Genomic DNA, 8,801 nt, shown 5'->3' with positions numbered 1-8,801 from the left:
CATTCGGTATTCTTATGACGGTTCAATTCCAACGCGTTAACGAGGCATTTGAACACCCGCTAAACGACGCCGGTGCGTTCTGCGACCGCTGTTGCCCGCAACTGGTGGGGCGCTCTGGGGGGCTCCCTTCGGGTGACGAGGCTTTCGGAGCATGGTCTCTCTGCCGAGCTATCAGCAAAAAAAGAACATCATTCGCTGGTAAGCATGATTATTCCAAGGATCGTATAAAGAATTTCAGCAATGTACAGGGAATATTTCATTATTGACAGCCGTCTGAATCGGTCAGTGCGTCGACTGCGACAGAAAAAGGAGAAAACCGAGTTTCGCGCTGTTACTGAACATTTTCATTTGAAGGGTTGGACTGCCGCACAAACCGAAATAGAATTGGATGAAGTTCAAACGAAGTCTGCACCATCATTAAAGACCATTTACTGTTAGATTAATGAATTCAGACGTAGTGAAAACATGCTCCGCCCGTCCAATTGAGGTCAACACGAAGGAAACCATTGACAGAATCCATGGTATGGTAACGCAAGACTGCCGAATAAAAATTCCTGAGATTGCTGAGACTGTAGGCACCTCGGCTGGGCGAGTACTTAATGCGCTGTGTAGAAAGAAGAAGCTGTGGGCGAGGTGGGTACCGCAGTTTCACACAGTCAACCAAAAGCGCATCTGGCACATCTCTCCAATACAATGTCTGACTGTTGATGTAATTTGGACGCGTCGTTACATACCCGAGTCAAAATAGCAGTCAAAACAATGGACAATGGCTGGTGAAAGTTCGCCAAATATGGCAAAGACCATTTAGTGTCTGGTAAGGTGGTCGCCACTGTGTTTTAAGATTCTCAAGGAATAATTCTCCTAGATTATTTGGGAAAAGACAGAATCATGTTTCATTGTTGGATCGTTTGAAACTGTTTTTTCCCGTAGGATGAAAACGTTGGAAGTGTATATTCCTCAATGGAGACTATGTGGAGAAATAAGTGAGCTGTTTACAATACAAATATCTTTTCTTTCTTCTTTCTTTACCATACATATCAAAACAACCTGTATTACCTTCGGTCGGTGTTGACTTAGTTCGACTTGTATGGAATGGATATCAGTTGCATCAAATGAACTGTTATGTTCTAGGCTCGCTGTTGCGTGGCAGTGGACTTATACACACATGAAAAAAAGTTTTGCATCACCTCGATTCCGAGAGTTCTGGAACCTGTACAAATAATTGCAATAGACGCCAACATATTTCCGCCCTTTTTGTTGCTCATGAAAACCACACATTGCATGTTGCACCACCATACAGCAAGGCCTCCAGAGGTGGTGGTCCAAATTGCTGTACAAACTGGTACCTCTAATATCCAGCAGCACGTCCTCTTGCATTGATGCTTGCCTGTATTCGTCGTGGCTTACTATCCACAAGCTCATCAAGGCACTGTTGATCCAGATTGTCCCACTCCCCAACGGCGACTCGGCGTAGATCCCTCAGTGTGGTCGGTGGGTCACGTCGTCCAGAAACAGCTCTTTTCAGTCTATCCCAAGCATGTTCGTTAGGGTTCATGTCTGGAGAACATGCTGGCCACTCTAGTCGAGCGATGTCGTTATCCGAAACGAAGTCATTCACAAGATGTGCACTATGGAGGCGCGAATTGTCGTCCATCAAGACGAATGCCTCGCCAATATGCTGTCGATATGGTTGTACTATCGGTCGGAGGATGGCATCCACGTATCGTACAGCCGTTACGGCGCCTTCCATGACCACCACCGGCGTACGTCGGCCTCACATAAAGCCAGCAGGGAAGCTCCTCCTTGCTGCACTCGCTGGACAGCTGTGTCTAAGGCGTTCAGCCTGACCGCGATGCCTCCAAACACGTCTCCGACGTTTTTCTGGTTGAAGACATATGCGACACTCATCGGTGAAGAGAACGTGATGCCAATTCTGAGCGGTCCATTCGGCATGCTGTTGGGCCTATCTGTATTCGCGCTGCATGGTGTCGTGGTTGCAAAGATGGATCTCGCCATAGACGTCGGGAGTGAAGTTGCAAATCATGCAGCCTATTGTGCATAGTTTGAGTCGTAACACGTAATGCACGAAAAGCATTATTCAACATGGTGGTGTTGCCGTCAGGGTTCCTCCGAGCCTTAATCCATAGGTAGCGGTCATCCACTGCGGTAGTAGCCCTTGGGCGCCCTGAGCGAGGCATGTCATCGACAGTTGCTGTCTCTCTGTATCTCCTACCTGTCCGAACAACATCGCTTTGGTTCACTCCGACACGTTTGACACTTCCCTTGTTGAGAGCCCTTCCTGGCACAAAGTAACAATGCAGACGCGATCGAACCACGGTACTGACTGTCTAGGAATGGTTGAACTACAGACAACACGAGCCGTGTACCTCCTTCCTGGTGGAATGACTGGAACTGAACAGCTTTCGGACCCCTTCCGTCTAATAGGCGCTGCCCATGCACGGTCGTTTACATCTTTGGGTGGGTTTAGTGGCATCTCTGAACAGTCAGAGGGACTGTGTCTGTGATACAACATCCACAGACAACATCTATCTTCAGGAGTTCTGGGAAACCGGGTAATGCAAAACTTGGTTTTGATATGTGTATTACAAAAGTCCGAAAAAAGTTTCTAGAATGTGCTTTTATTAAGTCGTACAGTCTCGCCGATAATGATGCATTCCCGCACTGGTGATGTTGTCCAGCTGTAATCTAATTTTGTACAACTTTCTGTTCATTATTGATTAATAGTCAAGGAGTCCATGTTAGGTCAAGTTGCCGACTGAATGGCAATTTTTGTCGGTTTCGCCAAGGGCATCTGTGATAATAGGGTAAACTGTCTTTAAGTGCCGGCCGGAGTGGCCGTGCGGTTCTAGGTGCTACAGTCTGGAGCCGAGCGGCCGCTACGGTCGCAGGTTGGAATCCTGCCTCGGGCATGGATGTGTGTGATGTCCTTAGGTTAGTTAGGTATAGTTAGTTCTAAGTTCTAGGCGACTGATGACCTCAGAAGTTAAGTCGCATAGTGCTCAGAGCCATTTGAACCATTTGTCTCTAAGTTAATATTTTGGATAATGTGTTCTTTTCATCACCTCATTTCGAATAAAAAGTATTTCCTCACATCTCTGGTGATTACTGTTCGGGGTTGATTTTTGGAAAGAACGATCTGGAGTTTTGAAATCATAATGGTCTGAGCGCCTGGTGTGGCAAAGATCGTGCGGCGTATTAACAACTGCAAGCAGGTGGCTAATGCACTCACACGAAGGGGTGTTATGTGTTTCAAGTGAAATGTAAATGGCGTCATAGACTTGAGATTTTCAGGGTGTTTTTTCTATTTTTGGCATTGTCAGTAAGGTACTATAAGAGTTAAGTTTCTGTAGAAGCGATGCTGTCCTGCATTTTCTTTTTTTAATGGACGTATATTGGGTTTATTATAACCTGCGTTACTGCATTGCAAATGTGAACTGGGGCTGATTTTCATCGATCATCTGAGATTTTTAAGTTATTAATAAAGATATTACGTAAATGTTGTTGCACCTGACACCACTACTACGAGTACACAAAACCATTTCTTCTCCTCGAGACTTGTTCAAAAACACACCACAATGTACCATGCATGTAAACACGGCGCGTTATTAAGGCGGAACACATACTGACTTTGGTTCTGCTGAGGTGTAGTACGGACTCTGTAACGCAGCCACGAGAGTAAACAAATAACTTACGGAAATGCAGCCGGGTGACGTAGTCGACAACCGCCAGTATTTCGACAGGAGCACGCCGTGACATTTTCAAGGCACACACACACACACACACACACACACACACACACACACACACACACACACAAACACACGCACATTGTCAACACTGAAGGAGTACTCCGTGTCTATGTTCACAGGGCCCATGTCATCTTGGACCCTGAGAGTTTGTCAGCTAAGTTACCCCATCTCGAAGTCGTCTTTCATCAGAATGGTCAAAGTGAAAGACGCATTGAAGTGCGTTGCGCTGTGGACCAACTGTGCACTTGGAGAGCGATGATGAAACCTAGGTGGCGTCAAAGTCTACGGTCTTTGCCCCTTACACCGCGAGCATTTCGAACAGGACTGGTCGTATTTTGCGGAAATATGGTGCGCAGTGTATTTCTCGACCACCATCTAAGATCAGGGCCGTTTGAGTTTCCGTACAGGACGACTCTGGCTTGCGTAGGGTGGGTGTCTACTGTATTCCTTGCAGTTGTATGGTTCAAATGGCTCTGAGCACTATGGGACTTAACATCTAAGATCATTAGTCCCCTAGGTTTAGAACTACTTAAACACAACTAACCCAACGACACCACACACATCCACGCCCGAGGCAGGATTCGAACCTGCGACCGTAGCAGCAGCGCGGTTTCGGACTGAAGCGCCTAGAACCGCTCGGCCACATCGTCCGGCGCGTCTTGTCATGGTCCGCGCGGCTCTCTCCGTCAGAGGTTCGAGTCTTCCCTCGGGCATTGGTGTGTGTGTTGTCCTTAGCGTAAGTTAGTTAAAGTTAGATTAAGTAGTGTGTACGCTTAGAGACCGGTGACGTCAGCAGTTTGGTCCCATAAGACCTCACCACAAATTTCCAAAAGTACAACAACGGAGTCAATCTACATCACAGAACACTGTCCTGGCACCGGTCGTGCTATGGAATATAACAACACGGAGATCCTGGCAATACGTTCCACCTATTGGGATAGTGTTGTGAAGGAAGCGGTTGAAACTAAATTAGCAAGTAACCTTGCAAATAGAGATGGTGGTTTTTGTTTGAATTGTGTATGGAATCCTGCTCTCTCAGTTGTCAAAAAAGAGAGGGACAGAGTTTATGCTTCTTCACCGGTTGATTATTAACTTCACTATCGATACCTTCTGACGTGGGTCGTCTTTGGTTTGATGGCGTTAGTCTTTACAGCACATATATATATATATATATATATATATATATATATATATATATATATATATATATGTGTGTGTGTGTGTGTGTGTGTGTGTGTGTGTGTGTGTAATCTTCACGGAGTTTCTGTGAAAGTCGAGGTATTAATTTCGCTTGCACAGCGCTTACTTGCTGCAATTTTTCCTCGAAAATGGCAGGGTGTGCTCCTGTCGAAATATCGGCGGTTGTCCGCGACATAACCTGCCTGCATTACGGTAAGTTATATCAACGTACATACGCCGGGAGAGATTAAGGTCTCACATAAATAACAGCTAAAGCCGCCCATGGGGTGAGAAGCGGACGGGGGAACAAAGCCCCGCCTTCTTCTCGCAGGGCAACCAATCTACATCCGTGCTCTGTGCCGTTGTGAACACACAACTGACGTAACGGGCACGGGGATCCCCGGTCCCTTCTGCTGTTGTGAGAGTTTTACTCGAATCACGTCATGGACCAGGAGTAGGTTCTCCCTTTCCAAAATAAGAAAAGGAAACAACAAGTAACCGATAACCCAAAGGAAAACGGAGAGCATAAGGCATCTGGTAACAGCTACCGCGCCGTTACTTCCTGAGGTTGGCAGCATTGTAAACGAGATAGTTCAGGCCCAATCTCTACCGGTAGCTTGCGTAACTGTACTCCCTCCCCACCCCCCCCCCCCCTCCTTTCTACCTCCGCACTTGAAACTGTCTCGTTAACCTGCATAATAAGCGGATGACGTAAGTGGGCGCTTGCTGGAATTGAGAGTAAACAAATACAAATGGAAACACAAAGAAAATGCATACCAGTCATTCAGTCAGCTGCCTTCAGTTGAAGCTCTGGGTATGTGATAAATATAGGCTACACCAACTAAGAGAAAGTATAAAAGCTATTGATCTATGGAGAACGTAGTGAACCGTGTGTGTATTGTTTGTTTTTTTATTTGTTTACAGAAGACTCCAGCATATGGGCGAGTTATGTTAGCACGTGTGGTTCAAATGGCTCTGAGCACTATGGGACTAAACATCTGTGGTCATCAGTCCCCTAGAACTTAGAACTACTTAAACCTAACTAACCTAAGGACATCACACACATCCATGCCCGAGGCCGGATTCGAACCTGCGACCGTAGCAGTAGCGCGGTTCCGGACTGAGCGCCTAGAACCGCTAGGCCACCGCGGCCGGCTTAGCACGTGTGAGTCACAGCTTTCTTTTATGTTTTCAGTAATATAATGTTTACGCTTTTGAATACGTCCTTAGGAGAAGTGTATCGGCGAATAAAGCGTACCGGGTGTCCCAGGAGTCAGTATTCAAGGTTATGACAGGAACGAGCGTTCGAAGCAAAAAATTCTGGTAAGCATGAGTTCTAAAATGCATACCTTGAGACAGCGCCGGTCACGACGTACCAAGCTCCACGTGAGTGGCGTGTGCGGCCTGCGTTCCGCCCAAAGCCCGTTCTGTCTCTCGGGTTTACTCGGTCCTTCTCGGAAGTAACCGGAACAGCCCAATTCATTTAGCATTGCGGTGCGACATTTTGCAGTCAGCACTACTGTCTGAGTTAGGCGGAATGGTGTTGTCAGCGCTGTATGGCCTTCGCTATTTGTTAGTGGTACGAAAGACGTTCACCGGTGCAGTGGCCGGTTGCAAAAGAAGAATCAGTCTAGCGATCTCTCGCCACAATCCTTTAAAGTGAATGGGAAAGTCAGAAGAGAGAGATGAGAATTCTCAGTTCACTAAAAGCAACGGGTACTGCTTATTTTTACGAAATGACATTATAGTAACATACAGAAATAATAAACGTATGACACAGGCGAAATACCCTCAGACTTCAAGAAGAATATAATAATTCCAATCCCAAAGAAAGCAGGTGCTGACAGATGTGAAAATTACCGAACTATCAGTCACGGCTGCAAAATACTAACGCGAATTCCTTACAGACGAATGGAGAAACTAGTAGAAGACGACCTCGGGGAACATCAGTTTGGATTCCGTAGAAATATCGGAACACGTGAAGCAATACTGACCCTACGACTTATCTTAGAAGCTATGTTAAGGAAAGACAAACCTACGTTTCTAGCATTTGTAGACTAAGAGAAAGCTTTTGACAATGTTGACTGGAATACCATCTTTTAAATTCTGAAGCTGGCAGAGGTGAAATACAGGGAGCGAATGGCTATTTACAATTTGTACAGAAACCAGATGGAAGTTATAATAGTCGAAGGACATGAAAGGGAAGCAGTGGTTGGCAAGGGAGTGAGACAGGGTTGTAGCCTCTCCCCGATGTTATTCAGTCTGTATATTGGGCAAGCAGTAAAGGAAACAAAAGAAAAATTCGGATGTTATTCAGTCTGTATATTGAGCAAGCAGTAAAGGAAACAAAGGAAAAATTCGGAGTAGGTATTAAAATCCACGGAGAAGAAATAAAAAATTTGAGGTTCGCCGATGACATTGTAATTCTGTCAGAGACAGCAAAGGACTTGGAAGAGCAGTTGAACAGAATTGATAGTGTCTTGAAAGGAGGATATAAGATGAACATCAACAGAAGCAAAACGAGGATAATGGAATGTAGTCGAATTAAGTCGAGTGATGCTGAGGGAATTAGATTAGGAAATGAGACACTTAAAGTAGTAAAGGAGTTTTGCTATTTGGGGAGCAAAATAACTGATGATGGTCGAAGTAGAGAGGATATAAAATGTAGACTGGTAATGGCAAGGAAAGCGTTTCTGAAGAAGAGAAATTTGTTAGCATCGAGTATAGATTTAAGTGTCAGCAAGTCGTTTCTGAAAGTATTTCTATGGAGTGTAGCCATGTACGGAAGTGAAACATGGACGATAAATAGTTTGGACAAGAAGAGAATAGAAGCTTTCGAAATGTGGTGCTACAGAAGAATGCTGAAGATTAGATGGGTAGATCACACAACTAATGAGGAGGTATTGAGTAGGATTGGGGAGAAGAGGAGCTTGTGGCACAACTTGACTAGAAGAAGGGATAGGTTGGTAGGACATGTTCTGAGGCATCAAGGGATCTATATCTACATACATCTACATTGATACTCCGCAAGCCACCCAACGGTGTGTGGCGGAGGGCACTTTATGTGCCACTGTCATTACCTCCCTTTCCTGTTCCAGTCGCATATGGTTCGCGGGAAGAACGACTGTCTGAAAGCCTCCGTGCGCGCTCTAATCTCTCTAATTTTACATTCGTGATCTCCTCGGGAAGTATAAGTAGGGGGAAGCAATATATTCGATACCTCATCCAGAAATGCACCCTCTCGAAACCTGCCGAGCAAGCTACACCGCGATGCAGAGCGCCTCTCTTGCAGAGTCTGCCACTTTAGTTTATTAAACATCTCCGTAACGCTATCACGGTTACCAAATAACCCAGTGACGAAACGCGCCGCTCTTCTTTGGATCTTCTCTATCTCCTCCGTCAACCCGATCTGGTACGGATCCCACACTGATGAGCAATACTCAAGTATAGGTCGAACGAGTGTTTTGTAAGCCACCTCCTTTGTTGATGGACTACATTTTCTAAGCACTCTCCCAATGAATCTCAACCTGGTACCCGCCTTACCAACAATTAGTTTTATATGATCATTCCACTTCAAATCGTTCCGTACGCATACTCCCAGATATTTTACAGAAGTAACTGCTACCAGTGTTTGTTCCGCTATCATATAATCATACAACAAAGGATCCTTCTTTCTATGTATTCGCAATACATTACATTTGTCTATGTTAAGGGTCAATTGCCACTCCCTGCACCAAGTGCCTATCCGCTGCAGATCTTCCTGTATTTCGCTACAATTTTCTAATGCAGCAACTTCTCTGTATACTACAGCATCATCCGCGAAAAGCCGCATGGAACTTCCGACACTATCTA

The sequence above is a fragment of the Schistocerca piceifrons genome, chromosome 2 (genome assembly GCF_021461385.2).
Source record: "Schistocerca piceifrons isolate TAMUIC-IGC-003096 chromosome 2, iqSchPice1.1, whole genome shotgun sequence".
Lineage (NCBI taxonomy): Eukaryota > Metazoa > Arthropoda > Insecta > Orthoptera > Acrididae > Schistocerca > Schistocerca piceifrons.
This window is presented reverse-complemented; position numbering follows the sequence as displayed.